Source organism: Sinocyclocheilus grahami, unplaced genomic scaffold (assembly GCF_001515645.1).
Source record: "Sinocyclocheilus grahami isolate Dianchi unplaced genomic scaffold, SAMN03320097.WGS_v1.1 scaffold939.1, whole genome shotgun sequence".
NCBI classification, from domain to species: Eukaryota; Metazoa; Chordata; class Actinopteri; order Cypriniformes; family Cyprinidae; genus Sinocyclocheilus; species Sinocyclocheilus grahami.
Genome location: NW_015506118.1, coordinates 4,162 through 4,764, shown reverse-complemented (window position 1 = coordinate 4,764; position 603 = coordinate 4,162). Strand labels below are relative to the sequence as shown.

General features: G+C 38.8%; 1 protein-coding gene across 1 annotated transcript in view; it reads left to right on the top strand.

The window, feature by feature from the left end:
* The window catches only part of LOC107564479 (lysosome membrane protein 2-like), a gene marked incomplete at its 3' end in the record, with an annotated part of 18,080 nt that overhangs the window by 13,754 nt on the left and 3,723 nt on the right, over positions 1-603 (top strand). The window lies entirely within an intron of this gene.

The following is a 603-nucleotide window of genomic DNA, read 5'->3' as shown; positions in this document are numbered from 1 at the left end:
TGGGATCTCCACGGATCAGCAGGATAAAGTGCACTATGTGTGTGTGTTATGGTGTTTGTATAGGTTCACTTGGAACAGATTCAGGTGCTCCTTCTACCCTATAAAACTGTGCTACAGTAAGCGTATCAGATGGTAATACCACCACGTACCATGGTACTGAATTATATACTGTATATATATATATATGTCATTTTATTTGGTTTCTACTGAAGGATAGAGTCAGGCTTTTGTTATGTGCACGTGACGGGAATCTCTTCTATTGCTGGGAATGTGTGTGTCGCTTTATGAAATGTTTCCTCATATCAGTTCCCATCATGCCTTTGGCACACAGCACATAGGCAAATTCCTACCTATAAACGTTTTTGCGTTTGAGCGTTAAATGGGTCGCAGATGTGCTGTAAGATGCATACACGCGCACACACACACACACTCCATATCATCTAAAATGTTTGAAAACCCCTGACTTGACTGGTACTTAATAGTGTAGTTGTAGTGTGTATATGAGTATAGTGTGCATAGCATATGACAAGTATAATGTGCATTTAAGAAGTAAAGTGTGCATATAATGAGTATATACTATAGTGTGCATATAAGGAGTATTGA